Source organism: Parus major, chromosome 3 (genome assembly GCF_001522545.3).
Source record: "Parus major isolate Abel chromosome 3, Parus_major1.1, whole genome shotgun sequence".
NCBI lineage: Eukaryota > Metazoa > Chordata > Aves > Passeriformes > Paridae > Parus > Parus major.
The window spans coordinates 5,561,704-5,586,143 of NC_031770.1; the positions used below are offsets into that span (position 1 = coordinate 5,561,704).

Below are 24,440 nucleotides of genomic sequence, written 5' to 3' on the forward strand. Positions count from 1 at the left end.
GTCAGATAACATCACACAGGCCGTATGACCAAGAGTATGTAAAATCTGTGTTTGTTTCCTTCCCAAAAAGCTGGATGGTGACTTAAGGCTCATCCTCTGAGCAAAGGATGGTGTGTAAACTGCACCACCCAAGGAGCAGCCCCGGGAGGCAGCGTGACTCACAGCCACGCTGCTGAGGCACAGATCCCTCCCTGCTTTCCCTCCACTCCTCAGGCTGTAAAACAGAAAGATTCTGCTCTTCGGGTTGGGTGTTTTCTATTTGTTTGTCCCCCTTAAAGATAAAGTGACTGCAGTGGCACAGCTATCCCAGCTTGTAGTTGGTGTTGGAGGGAGAATGCTTGGAGCAGGGACACCTTCCTTTAGACCAGGCTGCTCCAAGCTCCATCCAGCCAGGCTTTAAACACTTCCAGGGATGAGACAGCCACAGCTGCTCTGAAGAACCCTTTCCAGTGTCTCACCACTCCCAGAGTAAAACCCATGATATCCCATGTAAACCCAAACTCTCAATTTAAAGCCATCACCTCTTGTCCTTGTAAATAGTCCCTCTATCTTTCTTGTAGGTTCCCTTCAAGTACTGGAAAGTTGCAGTTACTTCACCCCAAAGCCTTCTCTTTTCCAGGCTGAAGAATTCCAATTCTCTCAGCCTTTTTTCATCTTCTGGAAGCAGGGATATGAGGACAACTCCAGTTTGTATCATACCCCAGTATCAGAGTAACTTATGGAAGTGAGTTATTTCTCAAGCCTGGCTTAGTAAAGCATTTCAACACACTCTTTAATGCTTTTAAATGTTGATTGGATTTAAATATGTGCTTAAAAATAAGTGCTCTAATGCTTCACCAGAGAAAAATGTTGCTATGAGATTATATTCCTTTGCAAATGTTCCGCACATTGCTTCCACCTCCTCTGCATTCCTGCCCTGTCCTGTGGTGAAAGGGCTTTTTGCTGACTTCAGGTTTGGACACCTCACTACTTGCTAATTAGAAAAATATTTTAGACATTGTTTATTAGGACTTGGCACTATCTGTTAGTGTTGCTTCTGTATACTAATCATATATTTGGATTAAAAACAGAGAAAGGCTGGGGTGGATGGAATATTCTTGGTAGTACCCTACAGAACAAGACATCAACAGCAATCTTTCCCCCTGAGGTACAAGGTCCAGTTTGAGACACATCTCACATGTTGAACTGATTAGAAAGGAAAAAGGCCAAATTTTAGCCAACAGGTTGAATTTTATTTCAGCCCCAAGAGTTAATTTTGCAAAAGAAATCAGGCCTCCCATTTCCTATCCCTTGGCATTCATGCTTCCTCCTTTTCTTTCCATGATTGCAGTAATTGTCAACTGAAAGAGACATTCAATCCATAGGTTAATTCCTTCAACATGAGTAGTTTTAGGGATACTGCTCTTAAACATTCATCATACTTCTAATTTAGCATAAATCTGTTTAAAACACAGCTTTAGGATGTTCTATTGAAACTGCAGTTATAAATATTTCACTCAAATTATTGATCAGTGCTGAAGACAACCTCTTATGCTTGTTAAAAATGTAATAATTTTTATTGACTCTGATTATTAATGAACATTAGCAAACTGAAAAAATCCTTGTCCTGCAGTTTGGTGGGTTTGTTTTGTTTTGGTTTTTTTAACCTTCCACCTATTGAATCTGTTGGTTGTTGAGCATGTAGATGATGGAACATTTGTGTAAAGAAGTGACAGGACCTGAGAGAAGACAGTCTGGAGTACACAACCACTGCTGTCACGTATGTAGGCACAGAAGTCACTTTCATACCAGTGCAAACTCTTTGCTGTGCTACTGTGCATGGTTACATGAGCTATGCCAAGGATTTAAACAGCCTGAGAGACTTTGAAACTATAGTCTTCTGTATTTTACTGGAGGGTAAGCTTGTAGCTGTGCTCTTGACCTCACTGGAGAGTGGTGTGTGGAGCTTCTGCTGCTCGGATCAGAGCATGAAGGAAATCCTGGGTTAGAGACACGTGGTTTTTTTACTGTGGTCCCTTTGCTTCAGAGAAAACTGGCTGTCCCTTTCAACACTCTGGTCCTGTAGTGTTCAGTCCTGAGACTGAATGCTGTGTATAAATCCCTAATTACATCTACCTACGTATTGCTGGGGGATTGCAACCAAGTTTTCCTTAATTGGAAAAGAAAATAATATTTCCTACTCATCTTATGGAGCAGCTTCCACGATGTGACTGATAAAATAAAGGCTTGGTTTAGCGTGATAAAAAGATGTGTTTGCACTGGGAAGTGGAGGGAACTGTGGAGTTTATGATGCTCTTACAGGAGAAAGTCACATTTGTTTACTTGAAATAATTCCTGTTTCCCTGCCTAACATAGGTGAGGACTTAGCTAATGCATTCCACCTGCCAGAGTCACCAGGGGAACTCCAGAGACAAGCTTCAAGCTGCTCTAAAACCGCTTCTAGTAAGACATCTATTGAACTGATAAACAGCAAAGGTATGTGCAAGACAAGATTAGTTAATTTATTGATTTATTTTTAGGTCAGTTTGTTTAAAAAAGAGAAGTTGTGCTCATTGTGGATTGAGCATTTCTCATTTTCAGGTATCACACTGGAGGTAAATGTCAATATTTGAATTTCCATTCACATAACTTTTGGAGCTAGTTAAAGTACAAAATCTTGCACTTTTATATTTAATGGAAACTTTAACTGCCTCCCTCTCCCCTACTCTCCCCTCTGCCCCTCTCATAACATCTCAATAGTTTGAATTTTCCCCTCTTTACACGTGGGACCTTTCAGAAAGGCACAGCTTGATGGATGTCACAAACTGAACAGTGAGTGTCTCATTATTGCACATCTCATATATGAGATTTTCTCCTCTTCCACACCTTGTAGGATTTTGCATCTGGGAGTAAAATTCTCCCATGTTCCCATCAGTGCTGGGTACACTCAGCCAGTACCAGAGTTGCAGAGCTCAGGTTGTAACAAAAGTGACAATGCTGCCATAAGGAAGAGGAATGGAAAGAATTAAGCTTGTGCTGGCTGCGTTGTGGGTATCTCTTAGCATGAGGTAGCAGTGGAGAACAATGTTTATTCATTAAGATATAATTGCTTGGAGCTAGATGCATTTCTGCCTTCCATGCTGGTTTGCTTTGAATGCCTTGTGCTTGGATTTTTCTTTCTCCTCGCTGTAATTTGCTGTGCACTGATGGGGATAAACGTCATCAAAGGTCTGAAGCTTTTGATGTTTCTCATATAAGATGCAAATGTTTAACAGATGAAAATTATTTGCTAATAAGTAAATAAATATCAAAAGCAGCAGTACAAATAAAACCCCCTTGTGTAATAGTGTCTAAAAATTCAAGTGACTTATTTAAACACTAGTCAGGCCCTTCTTTGATGTATGTGAATATTTTCAGGCAGAGGTATTCTCATATTGTTAGACCGTAACTGTTATTTTCATTTTCTTTAGACCTCACTTGAAGCATTCTGGGGCAGCGTAGAACCAGTGAATCTTTCTAGATATATTGGAGCTGAAGGGACAGAGGTAGGAGGGAGGCCTTCAAATGTCAGTGATTCCCATCCACTTATCTGTTCAACTTGGAAGACTTCCTGTCTCTCAAATCTGGCAGAAAGTCTCTGTGTGCTCTGTATAGACTCCTACAAACTTCTTGGATTCAATATTAAGCTCAGGGGGTCCTCATGCATCTCTGAAGCTTTCTGCAGGCTGCTATAATAAATACTGGGCAGCTGAAAACCATCTAAAATCAGGATTTCAGACTGAAAGGTGAACTTGCCTTGACTATGTCACTGGAAGACCTATTTTGCTGCTAATCATTGCAGCCGACTCCGAGCAAGCCAGAAGAGTTGCCTGGCCATTTTTTATCATGACAGCCTGAATCTTTGTAGTACTCCAGCTGAAATCTGGGAAAGGATGTTGGGCTGGACATGTTATATCTTGACTGTTTTTTGGCTGATTGCTGTTTAGGGGTCAAGGTGCTTTGCCCTTTGGGTTTATTCACTTGCAGCTTGGAATGGCTGAAGTATTAAAACCCGTAAGTGCATTTCTTGTCAAGGACCTCTTAAATCAAACACAGCTTAAACGAGTTACTGAAAAGAAACAGTTTCCACTTCCCCCTTAATCTGTCTCCCATGCTCAGTAATTGATGTCTCGTTTCATGAGTCACATTAGCTTGCCCCAGGTTAAATCTCTTGCAGCCTAATCCTGCACATCCTTCCGTAGTTGATGTCTGTGCTGGGAGATGGGGAAGATTTTGCATGAGTGAGGACTGCCAGATGGGTTTCTGCAGGAACTTGTGTTGTTTTTACCTAGAGGGGAAAGAAACTTCAGGAAAAAAAGAGCATCTATAATTCTTTGCCTCTTGGGTGACTGGAGAGGTGCCCTGGGTTGGTCTGGGGATTCCCATGGAGAATCTGTTGATGAGGGGTTCTGTTGTATGAACATGCAAGATATGGAAGCATTTGGGATCTGGTGTTTTAGCACCTAGGAAGCAGCTAAAAACACATGTGAGGCAGGTAAACCAAGCAGAGATTTCAGCAGGGCTAGAGTTAAAAACAGGCATGGCAGCCTGGACTTGATGATCCCTGCAATTGAGTGTGGACTGCCCTGTTTAGGGAGATGGAGTTGGGAATGTGTAAATTATGTTACTTTTGTTTTTGTCACTTCTGCAGGGAGGCTTTTCTGAGCAGGGAAAGATATTCTTAGAATTTCTCAAAATATCTAACAGCCATTCTCTTCTTTGATTTCTTCTGGTCTAGTATTTAGTTATGGAAAAGGGAGAAAAAAGCAGTGAGAAAAAAGCATCTAGTAATGAGAGTTTTGGGTTGTGTTTGGTGCAAAGAAAAATGTGACTGTAGTGCCCATTTTCATTACAAACCAAACTTTCAACAACAAAAATTTGTCATATCGTGGCTGTTTTCATTAATACTGCTGATGAAGAAACAAAATATATTGGAAGACAACAGAGCATCAACATTTTCCTGACTGCTGCCAATCACTCTAATTAACAAAGAGGAAGAAAGTTGTGCTCTTGTCTTCACTTGATTTGCTCCCTCAGTGCTATACATAGTAGAGAATCTGTGTCTCACCCCTTTTGTTTGTTTTATTTATTTTTTCTGTTGTCCCTGTGATTGTTTTCTTTCATAATCAGACCAATTAACTTGTTGACAGAAGAGAACCACTTGTGGAATTTTTTTTTCCCGAGTCTGGAGCAAAGTTGAACAGATAAATAGTCTTGTCTGTAGTGCAAGACAGGATGCTGTGGAGGGGGATTTCACCAGACACGTGTCATTAGTCACTCCCACAAGCCTTACAGGTGTGACATTAATCAGGTTGTGTGCCATGTTCCCAGAGTCTCACAGGGGTCTGACACCATCTGCATGGCTCCTGTGTTCAGGGTCACTAACTGGGTATGCAGAACAAGATCACTTCCTGAGGCATCCCTGCTTTGAACAGGCCCCTTCCACCCCGTGATGGATTCCTCCAACAGCCAGCACCTGAAGGGCATCTCTTTTCCTGCACTGATGGATGTGCCCACAGCTCAGTGAGCACCCCCTCCTCTCCTGAAACTGTCCTGTCATGTGGGCACTGTGTTTGGAGTGCTGAGTTAGTGTGGCAGCGTCTGAGGAAATCAAGCAGGATGCCAATGGTCATATCTAGAGACTTCTCACTTGTCCTACTTTCTTAGAGAATTTTGACAGACACTTATAAAGGGGCAAGGATATATCAGTTTGGGACTTGGTCCTCAGGTCTGTCATACCTTAGCAAGGCTTGGAGAAGAAGTACCTTTAAAAAGATTTTGCAGTGCTTGCTTGCAAAGAAATTTCCCCATGTTACATCACCTGTGGCATCAGAGCTGGGAACGGGCAAGTATTTCCTGCCTCACTTTTCCACCAACCATGTGCAATATCAGTTGTAGGCTAGACAAGTAATTAATTCCTAGTGTTCTCTGTCTTCCTTTCATATCTGACTGTGTATTCATCTCTTGAATTTGCCTGCTTAGTTGGTGGGGATTTTGAATGATGCACCTGCAGGTCAGACATGTCACAAGGTGATACAGAGGGTCCATCTCTTGGGCCATGATTCCCATCAGTTCTACCACAGTGAGATCACTTAGAGAGTCATGAGCATCCAGCCCCAGGCTGCACAGTGGAGAAAAAGCCATCTTTGAGGTAGTTATCTGTATTTTAATTCAATAAAATAACTTGCTGTATTTCTTCCCTTGGGAAAATATCCACTGATACAGATTTAGCTCCAGTCAAACCTTGCAGTGTCAGTATCTAAAGAGACAGACCTAGTTTCCTTTAGGCTTAGGAGTCTAACAACTTGGGAACGGTTTCTCTCCCTCCCTTCCCCCCGAGAGATCTTGCTTGCTAGACGGGCTTTCCCAAATTCTCACAGCTCTAATCTGGATACCATTTAGTGTGACAGCCTTCTTCCCGGGTTCCCACAGCTGGTTAGTGTTTTGAATTCCAGCCTCGTGAACTCATATCAGGCTACATGGGCTAATGCTCCGAGCACAACCTAGAGCAGATATCTCTGATGACAGAGTAATGGAGAAACTGCGGTGCTTTCTGCCTCTTTATTAATGCACAGTCATTTGTGGTGTTCTTCAATTTCTGTGGAGAGGAGCTGACTGCAATGCCTCACAGAGGCATTTAAATGGTAATGGAGGTGAAAGTAAAATCATTCAAGTGTGCTGCTTGCAAGACCAGTAAACCAACCTGCTGCAATGGGAAAAGTTTATCAAATCCCAAGGGTCACAAATATGGCTAAAAATATCACTTAAATAATTACTGTCATATCCAGCTGAATTCTTACAAAGGAAAACCCCAGGAAAATATGTCCTGTTTTCTCTCATAACATCCAGGCTTCATCTTGGCTAAACAGTGTTTCAAATAGCAGGAGGCAAGGGTTGTCAAAGAGTGCAATGGGCACAGCACCCTCTGTCCAAGCCTGATGTGGAAAATGGCATTGAATTCAGTGCCTTGGACTTGTTCAGGGCTGGTTTCAGAAGCAGCCCCTAGTTCAAGAGGGTACCACCAGCCTATGGCTGGATGTGGGGGGGTATTTTGACCCTCTTTGGGTCAAAATGTTAGTTCTGAGGTACAGCTGATTAAAGATGTGACAGAGGAAATTACATGGAGCTGGCTAATTCTTCACATCATCCAGAGTGTTTTGAGTCTGTATCAGGGCAATATCAAATATATGTTGTCCATGCTTTGAGTTTTCTGTTGTTTTTTCTTTAAATTACAAAACAACAACAACAACAAAATAAATCCCTCCTTTAGAATGAAAAGCCACTGTGCATCAAAATGGAAATGATTGGTGGCACGTGTTGAGAGCATGGGAAGCAGTGGGTGGAAGTCAAGCATTTTGCCTGCAATTACACCATTCAGAATGCTATTAGGGAGCTGTTCTACTTAAAATTTGTGGGGGTGAAACTACACTCAGGGCACATGAGAAATGAGACTTCACTCTGAAGCGTTTTCAAAACACTTGAATGTTTGTTTTTCCTTTGATGTTGACACAACTGCATCTTATGACTTGCTCATTCTAATCCAGTAAGTACCAGTCAGGAATCTTGAGTGCTGTGTGCATGGGAATCAGCTTTCTTCCATGGAGAGGATGTCAAGAAGATAGTTCACTGGGAATCTGTAAGTGGATCTCTCTATTTACCATATAAACCCACTCTGGGAGAAGGTCAGATACCTAGAATGTTGTCCAGTTTGTGGCCAGCTCCTGGACTGGATATTTGCTGGGCAGAGAGCAAAGATGATGTGGCCCAATAAAAAATATTACGTTAGTCAGAACTTCAGAGTCTGACCAGGTATAATAAATACCCAAAATTACAGCAAGAAACTAGACCTTTGTGCCTTGAAATACAATCTCCTTCTTTTGCTGTGTATTTGTAGGTTAGTAGAGGCTTTTCCATGTCACACCCTCTTGTATAATCAGGTAGTTCATCTTGAATTATTTTGTGAGTGAGAAATATGACTTACATATGATTGAAGGTAGGACTAGAAGGGATTTGTCCACCAAAAAAAAACCTCTCAGTAAATGATCTGCTCTACAATCCCACTTGTACATTTATCAGGCTGTTTAAATCTGGATGTTTGCCATCTATTGAGGGGCAGTTTCAGAACCTTGCTCCTTGGATACTTTAAAAATCTCATTTCCCCTCTAAATGTGGTAGCACTCAACCTTTTCCAGGTGACAGGATCATCCTGTGAAAACAGGGGTGTTTAACCTGGATATCCTTTAAAATGTGATACATCTCCTCAGCATTTGCGTCAGAGAGGAAGAAGGCGGCTGGTCCCAGTGCTGAATTCCAACCAGGAATTATTCAGGCCTTTAGGAAACATGGGAGAGCAAATGTTTACTGACCGTGTAATTAGCACGATGACTTGCTCTGTCTATTGGCCCTTAGCACCATATTTCCTGTCTGAGCAGTGGAAAGCAAAAATATTAGTTGCTGTTTTACTAGAGGAACAAGTGTCTTCCAAATGAACAAATGATCTATTACCAGTCCTGCAGACTCTTCCCATGGGAATGGGCATTTTGCTTCTTTTTCTACCAGCTAATTTCTTTCATACAGCAGGTTCCCAGACACATCAAATGCCTCACATGTTGAGCTGTTAGTTAAGATTTATGGTCTCTGTGTTATCAGAGTGAATTAAACTGTGGCTGGCAGTCAGACTTCTTCTCATGGGCTCCTGTAAAAATGTATACATAAATTAATAAATTAGGGCTTGATATTTAATGTCTTCCTAAAACACAAGACATTCCAAAGACCACTCTTCAGAGGTTTCTTGCATTTCTGGGCAGCCAATAATCAGTCAATATTAATCCTTTGCTTGTTGAAAGAATAATACATAGGCACAGCTTTGGTGGGTCTTCTGGAGCCAGATGAAAGCTGGTGAAATTTGGAGTGAAATTCCGTGGCTGTACATTACTTTGGTGTTAATAGAGCTCAGCTGGAGTCTTGAGAGGAAAACACAGATTTAGCAGTTTGAAGAAGAAACACTTTGTACATTAGTTTTTTAGTCTAGATCTTCATTACACAGTGGCAGAGTTGGAAGGATGTGAGTGCTTTAATATTAAACTAGGTCATATGAGCCTTCATCGAGTGCTTTTCATTTCTAGTTGTAAGTATGTCATGGAAACTTCTTTGTGGTAACATAAAACATAGAGATTAAAAGCAAAATTTGCTGTTTGAAAAGTGAAATTAGTTTTTTTTGAAAGGTCAAATGAGTTCTTTTAATGTTTCTGTGAAATTTTCTGTAAACTGATTTACTAATTTATGTTTAAATTTATGGGTCAGCTTGGAGCTGAATGGAATGTCACTTCTAAATGTAAGAATCAAGAATTACGTATGGAGGTGCAAGCAAATTGTTAGTTTGGGGGGAAATGGAGAGTAGAATCCATGAGCCTTTGTGGTTCCTCAGGCTCTGCACCTTTGTACCATCTGAGTGATAAGCCAAAAGGAATAAACTTCTTTAAAATAAAGGAAGCTAAGCCTGTACTTCTCTTTCCTCACATCTGTCCTTCAAATCCCTGCTGTCCTTCTGTCCTATCTGCTCTAAAAATTGAATTCTTTAACCTTTAGTTAAATATGTTCTTATGAAAACAAAATCCCCCCCAAAAAACCCAAACTGTATAAAATTTCAATATTTACAAATTTTTTTCAGGGGATTGGTGAGAAAAAGGGTGACACTTTCAAGCCAGAAATGTTCTACAAATTGCAACCAACAAGACTGGGTCATAGCTGACAACTTGGCTCTGCTTTTATCCATTTCAGACAAAGGAAGGAACATTTCTCATTAAAGCCATTCAGGCAGCACTGTGGTACCACATCACATCTGCTTCTGCTCTGCTTCTGTTCTCTGAAGTGTGACCACGAGATCGATTAGACCTGATAGTAAACCTCAGGTCTGAGCTGGTCCAGACCAACAGGGCTGAAGTGCTGATACTTTGGCCACTCATCTGCACTGCCCAGGTGTTTGCTGCCTTTCTTTCAGGTGAGATTTCACACTTGTTTGGTTTCTAAGAATTACACTTTTCAAGGAGCTCATGGCTGTGACATAGTTCCACACAGTTGACATAGTTTATGCAACTCTAAGTCACAATAAGAGTCCTACAGCAGTTCCACAGCATGTTCTACAAAGCTTTAGTGCTGTACACTGGGCTAGTTCAATCATCTTCAGGCCTGGAGACCAGATACTGCTTTAAGTAATAGGTCAAAACTGAGTCTGTTTCATTTGAGTCTTTAAAAGCCATGAACCTGTATCCCAAATGTCATTCCCTGCCTGCACTTCGCCCAGTGGATGATTCCAGCCAAAGAGAGGGCTGGAGGTTGTGGGGGAGTATTTTGCTGGGACCATTTGCCATCTGCCTTACACCTGCTCGCCTTGTTTGTGATTGCTTGCCCAATAATTTGGGGTCTTGATATGACAAAGCATTAAAGCACCTCTGCAGCTGGAGTAATCCAGGTAGCTGTGTTGGAAGTCAGTCATGTGATAGCTGATGCTGTGCTGTGTTGGTTTTTTGTTTTTTTCTTTTTTCAGAGATAGCTTGCTTTCTAATCTTTCTTCTTCTCTGACCCTTAGAGTAATAATAATTTTTGCTTATTTATTTTTATGCTTTTTTTTTCCATCCCCCACAGTTAATATGGTATTTCAGGATGGCCCTTCTTAAAGTGAATACTGTTTGAGAACTTGTTTCCTTATATTGGAGACAAAATAGGAATTTAGTCTAGTGATGTCTACACATGAATTTAAATTTTAATGAGTGAGAGACCCTGCATAAAAATGATCAAATTGTGTTATATAAGTATAGTGGGTTTTTTTTGGTTTGGCTAAATTGTATTCTAAACAAATATTTTATATTGTTCAAGCCTCATAGCACTGCAGAAATTATTCTGCAATAGAAGAACAACCAAAAGAAAGAGAAACAAACTAATACAGGGTTTATATTTGTGTAGGCTGTGTTTATTAGGATACTTCTTTATCTGTATTCTGCAATAATAAAAAATCTTATTTCTACTTTTTTATTGCTTGTAATATTTTGCAACTTGGTGGCATAATGTAAATATGCCAAAATTTGAGAGATTCATATACCACTTTTCAAGCAACAAAAATATATCTTAGTCCAGCAAAGTGAAAGAGAACAAGCAGAACCGGCAGAAAACCAGTATTTTTGTTACTGAAATCTCCCCAGAGTAACAGTTTAAAACCACAATAGATAAAAATTATATTACAGTATTCTACTGAGATGTGGCAGCAGGATTTTAAGAGGGACAGGAATAATAAGGAAAAAATGCCTGCAAGACTTTCCAAAAGGTGCATTTGTCCTCCCCTTTCTGAATTCCTCTCTAGAGTTGGGGAATTTATCGGTGGAAAACCTTGTGCAGTAGATAAGTAGTTCTTCCTTGCATCTAGGAGGGTTAGAAGCTGGATTTTCAACAGTAGCTCAATATGTGAAATCTGATGATTAGACAAAGTTTTGTTGAAGTCTGTGGCATAACCCAAAACCATGTCTTGGAACCACAGCCAGAGACCAAATTTCTGAGTATCTTCATTTGGCCTTCACTGAGAGCTGTCCCTGCCTTCCTTGAGCACTTTTGCTGTGTGTCACAGAGCTCGACAAGTTCATAAGCAACCTTAGAAGAGTCTTATGGGGACAAGAGTTGGACAGTCCTGGTGGCACCTGCCACCTCTCCTGGGGAGGTAATGCCTGGAGGATGATGTTCTGTCCCAAGGTGGTGGGATTTTATTGATGCAAGAGAGTGACTGTAGGAGTGGAAAGGGGAGAAAGTAACTGAATGAAGATGTCTGTAAAAAGGTATTTCATGGACAGAGCATCCAAGCAAAGTGAGGACGAGGTCAACAGAAGGAAAGGACCTCCAGCCTCTCTCTGGTGTGAGTGTGGTAGGAGAACCTCTGGCGGCAGCAGAGTTGCCATTCTCCTCTAATTCACCCTTTGTTTTGCAATGGTTGGCTTCTGGTGCAGGAGAATGTCAGCAATAGTGGGATATTTCAATATTTCTCTACCTCATAAATAATTATCCTGATCAGTTTAGGCAAGGAAATGTGCAAAATGGGATCCCCTAGCAATTTTCCAATTCACAGAAGCCCATGCCAGGTTTACCTCACTATCAGATGAGATAAACTGCGGGACAGAAAGCAAGGAAAAGCCACTTTGTCTTGTCAGGCAGCTTCTCCAACACATTCACTGGAGTGGGATTCTTCCCTCGCAGCGAACACACACGTCATGTGCCAGGCTCTTTCCAGAGGCTGGGAACCTTTCTGCCCCCCATCCTGTTTGGTTCCCAAACAAGTCAGACACCCCGTGAGCACTTGACACATGTAGTTAGTTGGTGGTCTGCCCGCTGCCTTGCACATGGGGCTCTTCCCAGGGGGGTGTGCTCACATGTGGTTTCCATCTCGGAACTCTCAAAACCTTCTCACAGTGCCCCACGTGCCCCTTGGAACAGCTTGGGTAGAGGGCAGCATCTTTCAGGTGCTGGGGCTTTGGTAGCCCTCCCCTTGCCTGGCTGCACCTCTGCAAGTGATGTTCAAAAAATGGGGGGAAGGCATTTTGATTCTCCTTTTGAATGCTGCTCTTGTCTGTGACTGGTGAGCAGTTTTAATCTGTAGCATCTGGTCTGCAGTCTTCTGCACTCTTGCACTGCCAGGTTGTTCTGACATCCCTTTAACATCTGTATTGCTGAGCTTCATATATTTTTTTTATTTTTTTTTTATTTTTTCTGAGGTGATGTGATTCACTGGGCAAGGGTATTGCCCTATAGACAATGTGAGAATATTGCTTTGTTTTTGTGTCTGCCACCTTCCCTTCTGTGTGTGGATATGATAAACCCATGCTTAACCCAATATGAACAGAGTATTCACTAAATATTAATTCATTAGGAGGTATCTTCTTATCCTCCCATTATGTGGCAAGATGTCAGATAAATGTTCTAAAATCAGATTTAATCCTGGATTGGCCCTCTACTGAGGGTGGCAGACCCCAAGAGAGAGGCACTGCTTTGCAGAACTTCTGCTTTTAGTTCTCAGTTCTGCCACTGTCTGTCTGCTCCTGTTGGAGAATCTCTGCTCTCACTGCTCCTCTTGAAGAGATGAATAATGGTTTTTCTTCTCTCCCATCTGTGGTTGCTCACGTCTGCCTTGACTTGCTGCTTGTTTACTTGTGTAATGCCAATCACCGCCTGTCTGTCATTGCATGTAATCTAGGTAATTGCTCTGATAGAAAAATTTTCTTTATGGGGAATGCTCCTCCATATGAGAAACTGCAGCCCTGAGAAAAGGCTAAGCTTTCAGAATCAGACCTTAGAAAGCCTGGGTAATACAAATTTTTGTGGTCTTAGTCAAGATATCTTGGAGCTTTTGCCATACTCTGAAATTACTGTTATTTTTTTTCCTCTCCTTCCCCCCCACCAGTCTTGCAGCTACATCACATTGCTTCTCTTTGGTTTTATGAATGGAATGTCATGATCTGCATCTGCATAAAGATCCTTTCATTAGATGCTCTCTCTGCTCTTAAGACATTTATGGAGGTTAATTTGGGGAAAAAATTCTTTGCGATACGTGACATTTTCCTTCCATTATACTTCAGCTGTCCTGCATTTATGTGAAAAGTTTGCACAAAACATCTTATTTATAAGAATATGTACACTCATCATTCACACAGACAAAACTATTACAATGTATTCTTTCTACAGGGGAAGAGCTCTGGCCAGCCAGCCCAAATTACATCATGGGACTAAACAGTTTGTACCAAAATCCAGAACTGACATAACTAATTTACAACCTTTCTTATGTGCTTTCCCTATCAACCTTACCAAAGAAACAGATGCACAGCTCAAATCATTGCTGACTTTGCCACTGTCTTTTGCCTTCACCTTGGGGTTTTTGGTAACACAAACATTTTCTTCCCAAACCTAGAAAGTCTTGTGGGAAATTGAACCAACTTTTTATTTTAGTTATTTCAGCAGCAGTTTGCTCATCCTTTTTTTTTTTCCCTCTGTTCCCAACATGTTAACAGATGTAAATATGAATCATATTTCATTCTCAGACTCCTTATAAAAATACACTCAGAACAAAAGTTTCTGAGTAATAAAAATTTCTGGATGCATCTCCAAACCACAATGAAACACCCTCTCCCCAAACGAGTCAAGGCTTGGCTTGCACACCTCTGTCTGAAAAGGAGAGGAGAAACCTTTTCGATAGCTTTGCTGTTTATTTTCCTTTTACAGACAAGCAGCACTGACAAACTGGTGCATGTGTGTAGCTTCATGCTTCTGTGTGTTTTTAGGTGTGTGGTTTCCTGCTCTCCTTATCTCCCCTGTCTGTTCTGGATGACTGATCAGCACTGTAGACATTTTTGTGGTTTCGATGGCTAAAATGAGCTGATATTCATTGTTTTCAGTCAGCCTCCTTCCCTTTTCTCTTCCATGCACTTCAAGGGAAATTCAGAATTAGTCTTTCTGAGCTTCTACACCAGGAAAATCAGGATATATTAGTGGTCAGGGATTGCATTTAGGCTACAGAATCTGCTGTGAGTTAGCACATTGCCCATTGTGCAGGGCCTGGGTGCTGGGACTTGGGTGTGAGGCTTGTTTGAATTATTGGAAGGAATCTTGCTGGCTTTGGGCTCATTGTAATGACCTCTAAGACAAAACCCTTCTTTTAAGCTCAAAAGAAACTATTTTCTTTGGTTAATGATCTCGGGATGGATGGGCTACATCCCATCCCAATAAATTGAAAAAGGCTGGGATGGATGTGAGTCTCAGTCCAGGCTCCTGTTGGTTGCTCATGGTGTCTAATTGTTCAACAGCTGAGCAGAGCTCCTGGCACACTTTTAATATTCAGCAAATATCAGTCACCCAAGTGACTTCTGGCCATCTTTTGGGAATAGAGAGTTGCCAAGGTCTGGTCCCAGTGGGTAATATGAATGAGACACCCTCCTGGCGAGGAAAAAAAATTCAGCTTACATGGATATGCATTGTACTGTGCATTCATTGGGCCTGAGGGCTGGAGAACAGGCCCAGCCCACTGTATTTGGTGGCACAGGCACAACTATTGATGTTTTCAATTGAATCTTTGTATTCTGAATATTCCTGTTCTGGGCTCTACATCCCCTTTTCCATGTCAGCAATACACAGAGCGTGGACACCCACATTTAAGGGTTTAGATTTGATACTCTGAGCTGGCAAGCTTCAGTCTCACCTGCTGAAAATATCAGCTGCGTTGAACAGAAAACTCTTAGAGTGGGCTTAATTAAGCATGGACTGTTTGACTTAACTGGGTTTTGATTGTAATGGGTTATTTTTTCTGGCATCAAGCCAGTGTAACAGAGGTTGTTCTTTAAGTGTAAGTGCTCACTTTCATCCTCCCTCACCAATACACAAGCATCTTGCTATTGTGTGTGACCCTGCGGCACTGAAAGGTTCTTGCTTTCTCTGTGGGCTTTGCACAGGCTAAATGTGTGCCTTGTGTCCCCAGAGCTCCAGGAATCCAGGTCAATAGTGGGAACAAACCACAGTCACGGGAGGCTGGGGTGTGCAGAAGCACTTCTGAGGTGAGGAGCAAACTATTCCTCTGTAGTACTTCCTTACATAACCTAAGCCTTCAGTCTTTGTTTAGAACTGAACCTTTAATTGCAGTGGGATTCAATGAAAACTCTTCCAGGAAGAAAAGGGTATTGCTATCACTTGGCTGTAAATGCTCTTGAGGGATTTTTAGTACATATATCTTAACCAAGAAAACACCCACCCTGCTTCACAATGCAACTCCCTTCCCCAAACTAAAAAACCTCTGCAACTCCCTCCCCTGAATCTGCAGAGTCAGGAAAAATGAAAAATGTTTTCTGCTTCATTATGCTCGTTGCATGGGCCAAGGCAAATGCATAGATACTGTCTCTATCCATGAGATAAAGCTGGTTTTTTAAAAAAAAGAAAGAGACAAGGCAATCAGCAATGATTCACTTCTGTGGGAAATGTGCTTCTTTGGTTATTTAGGGATTTAATGTAACTTTGGAATATGTGTGTCTGCAGAAAGAAATAAGGCAATAGGGAGGTTTTAGTCTTAAAAACTTGGTTTTCTAGACGTGGGGCCCAGATGCGATGTGTAGCAGTGTGACATGTCTGCTGGCAAAACAAACTGGAGTAGAGAAAATGTGTCCTGCTGGTTTTCTTCTCATATCAAATCAGTGTTCTGGGAATGCCTAGGATATCCCAGGCTTTATGTAATAAACTGAGTCATCTGAGGATTTTGCTGCTGTAACTGTAGAACATTCATATAGACAGATCTCTTGAAAGTGTTTGTTTTGTGCTTACCATGAACAAACAAGCCAGAGGAGTATGTGGTCAGCATGATGAGGAGGATTTGAAGTACAGAGAAAAGCCAAAATGAGTGTAGACATGATCAAAGCTTTACGCTAAACACGCTCACTAAAAGCACTTTCCCAGTGTTTATGGGAAATGCATTTAAGGACCCTGTGTTAACGGGAAAAGTGTTCGGTCCAGAGCCAGGTTAAATCTGTCCTTACGCAAAATGAGAATCTGGAAGTGAGGCCACCATTACTCCCTTGCTTTTCTCAATTCATTTTTGAATGCATGTCACTGCAAAATTGTAGGGTTTTGTTTTTTTTTTTTTCATGTGTCTTTTTATTAGTGCATGGGGATTGAGCAAGAAGGGAAAGCATTTGGAGGTTCCCTTCTGAAAGCTGTGCCTGGCTGGGCTGCCTGGGCTCAAAAGCTGTCACGAATAGTTTTTACAGGGAAACAGCAATTATTTATTTCACTGTGAACTGGAAGAAATAGCACCTCAGCAATGTGATTCTTAGTCATCATGTTTTGTAAGACCATTTTTTATAGAGCTTTTGTAACAACTCTGTCTATATCCAAATCTGAAATCTACTATTACTCTCATTTTTGCCTGCGAGTGGGTCAATGTGGTGATGAGTTGACTTTTCTCCCCAAAGGAAAAGATTTCTCTTTTTTTTTTTTTCCCCTCACTTGCTGACTTAAAAAATATGTTCCTCCTATCTCTATTGGGCAGACAGAGTGTCAAAATTAGGGCTGAACATTTTCCTCTCAGCACCACCCAACATCTGAGCAGGGAACTCTTTGATATGGACAAGGTTACAACGTTTCCAGAGCAGAGAGTCATCAACTTATTTTGCAATGAGGCAAAACTTCCTTTGGGACTGGTTTTCTCCAGGGCAATGAACCTCTGGAAAGCATCTTCATTAATGATACAGTCAGGAGGATTTTATGTATAGCTGTCTTCATCACCTCCCAAGATCCTCAACAGAGCAATTTATGTACTAGAGGCAAAAGGAATTGGGGAAAGATTGCAATCTTGGGAAAAAAAATCTGAGTGTAGCAGCCAGGCCAACAGTTTTTCCCCTTTCCACCACTTAAGATGCTGAATGGTTTTAAAGCAGTTCTGTGCAACTTAGAGTCTGGTGTTTGGAAGAATTGGTGCTCTGTGCTGCTGGCCTGGGCCTGTGCAGGAGGGAGTAGAGAGAAGATATAGTGACAAGTTTCCTGTTTTGTCTTTCTACTGCTTTGCCAACAGAATTTGGAGAGTAAAAAGTAACCCACAATTTCTATTTTCCATTTATTGAATATGTTCTGTCCACCATTTAACCTGTCAGAATATACCACCTTGGAAGCAGCAGGAATTTTTCTTTCCTCAGAAAGCTTTATAACATCTTTTTTTGTTGTATTTGGGATCTTTTGCTTATACAGAAAACAACATTTGGTGATGCAACAGAGTTTAGTATTCAGTGTGCTCCTGAAATAGTGATTGTATACCTTGGGACAGAATTTAGTAGGGAGTTTATTCAAATTTCTGTCTGGAAAATCTTGCTCAGCATCTGTTTGAGGCTCCTGTAACTCTACAACCCCATGTGGAAGAAGGATCTCATGAGGGCACCTTCCCCTCTGGAGCTGAAACCTGCTTTGATTCTGCTTTGTTTCATCAAAGACCACAGGAGAGCAGCTCCCTGCAGCTCCTGTGCTTCACCTCTGTGATGTAATTCCATTGAATGTCCCTGTCTGCAATGTCTCCCTGTGTCTGAGATGTGATATCACTGATCACTTCCCCTTGTGATGAGGCTTCCCAGCTCCATGGACCTCTCTGACTGCACAGAAGCTTCCCCAGTGTGGTTTTCACTGTTCTTGCACAGTGGCCTACAAGCTGGGATAACAAACCTTCTCTGCAGAATCCCAGGAAATGCAGTGTTGGGAAAACCTCTGCCCTGGCTTGGGGTCTTCCTGACCTAGAAGGCCTTTCCATCCCTCGTTATTGTAATTCTGTTATTTGCATTCTTTAAATTAAATAGCCAGAAGGAAGTTGTGCAAAACGCCTTGCCATTCCCTGGAGTTGCTAATCAAGACATCCATCCTCTTCATCATGAAGCTGCAGGACAGATATTAATGGGGGAAAACACTGGAGGGAGGAAAAATATATCCTCACCAGAGTTATGTATAGTTTTCCACCAACTTTCTTTTGCACTTAGAAATGCAAATTTAGGCCAATCAAAACTTTGGACTCATTTTGAATTCCCTACATTGTTCCACATAAACAGAAAATAAAGTATTAAAAGAATATTCCTTTTTTAATGCCAATAATATCTCAGGCAGCTTTTTCTCTGACAATATTCAATAGCTGAAATTGCAGTGTACAGCAGTGTCCCTTTTTTGTGACAGTGATCTTCTAGTAAATTCTGTGTAAATAAACTTTTCTCACTCATTATAAGATTATGCCCCAGCTGATGTTTTGAGCAAAGTATTGTAACATAAACACACAAATCTGCCTCTTCTGCAATTGCAATTGTGAAAAATCTCTGTTACCTATGTGCAAAATAATTGCACAAAATCCTTCTGCCCTGAGGTGTGTAATAAACACTCCAACCCCTTTGTCCCAGAGGGAAATGCACAAACAGTCATAAACAGAGAGTCTTTCTTTGAACCTGAGTAAGCAGTCTGAAAATACAGTCAATAATTCAGATAAAGCCAAATATGCATGGGGGGGAAAAATAGATGAGCACGAAGAATCTACCTTGATGGCAGGCAAAGCTTTTTTGGGAAATAGAAACTCTTCAAGTAAAAAATTCTTCACTTCCACTCTCCTCAAACCAAAAAACATTCTCTGAACCTGTATGTCTTGGCACAGAAATTGTCTAATTTCCATCATTACTTGGAACAAACGTGACAAATATGTATTTCTTGTCAGGTAGAGGGAGCAGAATCCCATGGAAGAATTGTGAGGAAAGAAGAATTTGAGAAAGTTTTGTTGAACATAGACGAATTCCCTTAAACCTGTGGAGGGCAGCAGCAAAGTCCTTCTGTGCCAGGTGAAAGAGTTCATTGTAATCTAGCAAGCCTTCAACAGGTGGAGAAGTGGGAAAACTCCTGCAGTTGATGCCTCCTGCACCTGAGCATCTGACTTGTTGATTTAATTTATCAAGCTGTGATTATGTACTAATAATTTGCTCCCTAGGATGTTATCAAAGCTGTTTAATTCTGCACCTGATCTGTGAGAGCTGCCCAGGTAATGGCTGGCTCATTTTAACAGTGCTTGCCAGGCCAGGTTTTGAAGGCTTTGTCAAAATATAGAAAAAAGGACACTTGGAGTGTCTGATTCTGTTCATTTATCTCTTCTGTGGTGTGATGGCCAAAGGGAGACAGCACTGACCCATAAGAGATTGTTGCAGGTGTCAAGGTTGCTGTAAAGGAGCATCTGATCCACCTGGAATGTAGCAGATGTGTGGTCTGCTCCAGAAATATTGGGATTCAAGGTCCTGAGACCATCTCACCCCACAGACATGATGTGGCAGCTGAGGGCAGCCTGCTACTAAATTTATCCTGGGCCACTGGTCCCATGCAAAGGATGAGCAAATCCTGTGGATCTTGAGGTTTTCTGCTGCATGACTTGAATTGTTTATCAGAACAGTAAAGACTGGTTTGAGATCAGAAACATTATTTTTCCTGTAATTCCAACCCGTGGTTGGATTAATTTTCTTTTCCTTAACCCTAGAAGTGATTCAACTCCAGATCAAAACTGTACTTTTCCTATATATTGGCTTAGGGTTAGAAAGGTCTCTACAAAGGTAAGCTGAGAGTGTGCCTATATATGTGGCCACCCACCTATCCACATTTTGTTTTCCACTGAATTTATCTGTCTTTCTGTGTCCATCTCCTACAGTAATTCTTTCCTGCCTCTCTTCACACTCAATTCTATTTTTAATTAATTTATATGTGGCTTAGACCATGAGGTATAGTACAAAATCAGTGAAATAAAGGGGATTTTTCCTTACTCTTTTATAGTGATCCTTAGTTGTGCTGCAGCTACTTTTTTTTTTTTTTCATTTTGAGGAGTTCTTCATTATAACTTTTTATTTTGTGTGTGTGAAAAGGATGACAGTCTCCTTGGTTATTTTCCTCAGAAGGTTCATATGAGAAGCACCCATGGAAAATCTAAGCAAATGATAATTCCAAGTTCATTCATATTTATACTCTGATTTTTTTAAAAAAGAGAGATTTAATATATTAGAAAGAAAATGTTTGCAGGATTTGTGCTAGCTGGGAATTTAGATGTTGTACAGCTCCATTCCTAGAAAAACACTCCGGTTAGCTTGAACTCATAACATCTGAGTTTTTACAGTGGTCATTTTTTACCTCCTGAAGCTCCTTTCTTAGGGAAAGTTTCCACTCTTCAACAGTATCAGCTCTTTCCAATTAATTTTTCTACTTATTTATTTGATGGTCCTTAGAGGAATGTCTGATATGTTTACATTTCTAATATTGCCTGTGATTTCTTCAAAGCCACTTCATTTTTCTGAAAAAGTGATGGTTTTTAACTGATTATTCTATGGGAAAATTCTCCATGGAATATGAATTTTTTCTAAGATGTTATGGAAGTGCAGAAGTTTTACTTCATATCATTCTCAATTAATTCAAATTCAGGCTATTAATTCAGAATTTTGGAAGGAGTAAAGGCTGATCCTCTGGAAATCTAGAGCTAACCTCTTTGCTTCTTGTTGCTGTAAGATTTTTGTGCCATCTGTCTTGGTGTCTTGGGACAGTTGTCCTTCAGGTTGTCCTAAGGCATCTGGCTACCTTTTGCTTTTCTCCTTTCCCATGAACTCGGCAATATTTGCGTCGCGTGCTACTTAAATTCTTCAGGCATGATTGCCATTCAGTATTTAGACGTGAATGCATTTGTGTTCTTTATCAGCCAACCAGATTAGGTTTATTTTTTCAGCCTCTCCTTTGTGGCAGGGGATGTCTGGAAGGAGGGCAAGAGAACATTTGTGGTCTGCAGAGCAGAAAACAGGTACCCAGCTGCCAGGTGCCAGTTCAGCCTCTGCAGATGTGACCAGAGAGGGATGTTCACCCCTTTTCTTGTGGAGCACTCTGACATTTGGGGATAGGAGGAAATATAAGATGAAAGTGTAATATAAATGTTGATCACCATATTAGGTACTTCTTTATCATCAGTGATGTTGAGGGTGATGTTTACCTTCCACTGAAAGCTCTGCTTGTTTTCCCAGAGGCTGGGAAATAATTGCAGATTTGACTACTTACCTACATTACAAATACATTAATCTGAAGCCTTGAAGTGCTTGCAGCTTATATGCAAAATGTCTGGCTAATCTTCAGTTTCTGATGTTGATATTGGCTGTCAACATTTAATGCTTTGGTTGTTACCTGCTGCTCTAAGAAAGAACATCTTGTCTATCCCAGCTGGATTTGGTAAAACAATAGATAAAATATTGTACCTACCCATTGAGAAGTTATTGGTAACTGTTCTGTCAAGATTACTTTTGGTAATTCTCACCTGCTTTTTAAAAAGTGTTTCTGTTTCCCAGCCTCCTTTCAACTGTTAGGAAAGACAACTTCTGACTTGATAATATTACAACATTTAACTGAAAAAAAGCCTTAGAACTCACTGATTTTTCTGCATTACCTTGGATGACATTCCATTTATCTTCTCCCCCATGCTCCAAAAATATTTAAAGATCCAAAGTCTCCTTTTGGCATGAGCCTCACTGAGAGAATCCATACAAAAAGCTTTCATGCCTTGTGATCTGACCACAAAGACTGTAGACTTTCCAGTCTCCTTTACTTCCAGCTATATTCTGGCAATATATTCTGGTAATTACTAACACAATATTATGTTTGTTAGGATTTGTAGCACTGCTTGGGCTGTCAGAACCTCCTGATTGCCAAACAGACCTACCAATGATATCAGGTGAGCAGGAACAGAGCAGAATGTGCTGTTTTAGAATGCTCTTTAGGAGCCTGAAAGATGCCAGAGTTTTCTGTAGTCAGAAGAAGTGTCTCTTGAATTCCAGGAGAATATAACTAAGATACACCTGAAGGAAGAAGAGACCCCTAAAGAAATTTGATTTCAGGGCCCTATGTGCTTATTATGCAATTTTGTCTTGGTTTTTGATCATGAGGGTATCTTCAGCTGGACCATGTTGCTCAGAACTCCACCCAACCCTTGTTTCCAGGGATGGGACATCTGCAGCTTCTCTGGGAAAACTGTTCCAGCGTCTCACCACACTCACAGTAAAGAATTTCTTCCTAATATCTAATCTAAACCCCATTGTTGTGTCAGTCTGAAGCCATCCCCCCCTGTCCTATCACTCCATGCCGTTGTAAAAAGTCCCTTTCCATATCTCTTAATGCCTTTTTAGGTACTGGAAGGTGCTCTAACATCCCCCCAGAGCCTTTCCTTCTCCAGGCTGAACATCTCCAACTCTCTCAGCCTGTCCTTGTAGGACAGGTCTTCAGCCTTCTGAGGGTCTCAGATGAAAATAAAGTGCTCTCCAAGTAGAACCAGGTATTTTTGCAACCACATTTTGTGTTTAGGAAGCATAAGACAACTATGAAAACATTTTAGAAGTCTATGTATTTCATATCTCTGAAGTGACTCTAGTAAATTTTGGCGTGTCAGAACTGCTAGAGGCTCTCACCTCAGCTGTTATCAGGCTGATAGTAACCTAGGTTAGAACCATGTCCTAATGCTCAAATAAACCAGAGATTCGTGGTGCACGAGATAACCACAAACTGACTTGCAAGTCTGCCAGCAAATCAAATCCATGTTTTTCTCTACCCTTTCCCCACTCTTCTGCTCATATCCTCATTACTCAAACTGATAGGAGCTTTAGCTGTGGATCTCCTCACACGAGTTAGCACTCACCTTTCATATCTTGGGGACAAGCTCTCTCGGGCAGGCTTTGCATCAGCTCTCTTATGGGCTTGTTGATCCTTGTCAGCTTTCAGCTGGTTGGATGCAAGATCCTCAGCTGATATGGAGGAGCTCGTGCCCAGCTCTGCTTTCTCTACTTGGATTTCTCCCTGTTTTTATTGGAATAGCGTGTTCTTCTGAAGCATCTTAAACTCTTGGGTAGTGGATATTTCAACTGCCAAATAGATAACACATTTCAAAACTGAATGCTGGCCAGGTTAACAGGTTTCTGGCAGATTTTCTGAAAGTCTCATTAGCTCTTGCTGATGAGTTGAATAAAAGATTGTGATTAACAGGAAACGAGCACCCTTAATACAGGCAGTGACCTTGAGATGCTTTTTACTTCACATGACATTAAACATCTGAAACATCTGGAGATCTGTCTGACTTTGGCCTTGCTGAAAGCCCATGAGAAAAAAACCCACCAAAATGAGAACTTTGATTGCCCAGACCTTACAACAGGCACCAAGCTTTGAACCACAATCCCTGAGCTTTATCTCCTTGAAGAGCTTTTTGTTTTATCTGCTCCGGTCACCAACAAGCCACCCTAAATATGACTGGGTTGTTATTTCACATTCTTGTGATAATTTATAGTACACCATGTCCCAAAATACTTTCTGTAGCTTGGAAGCTTTGCTTTTAGGGTCTGATCCAATACTCACTGAAGTCAATAAGTCTCCCTATTGATTTCAGTTGACTTTGGATTAGATCCTTATTTAGGGGCTATAAATACATCACTGGAGGGGAAAATCCCATCCCAGACTTCTTGATAGATTTTTTTCCCCTCAATTTTCTTCTTTCTCACTCGTGTTTTGGTCAAATGAAGTCTGTCAAGCTCCGTTACATTTCCTAATCTTTACTGTTCTGACAGACTTCAGGCCAGCAGAAAGACAAGCTTAAAAATATGGAAATTAAGTGCAATTTTTTATTTTTTCTAAGATGTTTTCAATAAAGCAGAGAGAAAGATCACTTTGCCAGATTGGTGTCATGGTGTTCCAAGGGTTTTGGCTAGTTAGCAGACTTCCAGTAAAAATGCATGTTGCTCTTCAGACCTCTTGTGGGTGATCCACACCTCTCTTGGAGCCTCCTCTTATTGTCTTGTGGCTTCAAATGGAAGAAAGCCTAAATTATTTTGGACCTGTACTAAGAGTTC

At 41.0% G+C, this 24,440-nt stretch overlaps 1 long non-coding RNA gene across 1 annotated transcript in view; it reads left to right on the plus strand.

Moving 5' to 3' along the window:
- Positions 1-2,070: 2,070 nt before the first annotated feature.
- LOC117244171 overlaps positions 2,071-24,440 on the plus strand; it is a 62,658-nt gene continuing 40,288 nt past the window's right edge. Inside the window, exon 1 of the long non-coding RNA XR_004496749.1 lies at positions 2,071-2,475. This is a non-coding gene — a long non-coding RNA (uncharacterized LOC117244171). The remainder of the gene's footprint in view (positions 2,476-24,440) is intronic.